This window comes from Girardinichthys multiradiatus, chromosome X, assembly GCF_021462225.1.
Source record: "Girardinichthys multiradiatus isolate DD_20200921_A chromosome X, DD_fGirMul_XY1, whole genome shotgun sequence".
Taxonomy (NCBI): domain Eukaryota; kingdom Metazoa; phylum Chordata; class Actinopteri; order Cyprinodontiformes; family Goodeidae; genus Girardinichthys; species Girardinichthys multiradiatus.
The window spans coordinates 13,074,744-13,075,032 of record NC_061817.1 but is presented as its reverse complement, the minus strand read 5'-3'; the positions used below and the strand labels follow the sequence as shown (position 1 = coordinate 13,075,032).

The window sequence follows — 289 nt, the reverse complement described above, 5'->3', positions numbered from 1 at the left end:
AAGTTCTTCATCACTGGTATTTGACACAATAATCCAGCTCTGTCAAGAGGGTAGCTGGATGCTGTTTATCATATATTTAAGATAGAAACTACTTAATCCTAGCTTTCAGTTAGCTGACCCAGTTGTCCTGTCTAATCTCTACAAATACAGATTACGCAACAAAAATGCTACGGAGATTTTTTGGTCGTCTGTGACGTATGTACGTATGTTGTCGTGGCCGAGTGGTTAAGGCGATGGACTAGAAATCCATTGGGGTCTCCCCGCGCAGGTTCGAATCCTGCCGACAACG

General features: G+C 43.6%; 1 non-coding gene across 1 annotated transcript; it reads left to right on the top strand.

Moving 5' to 3' along the window:
* Positions 1–207: 207 nt before the first annotated feature.
* On the top strand, positions 208–289 carry trnas-aga. The gene has a single exon. It is a non-coding gene; the product is annotated as a tRNA-Ser (tRNA).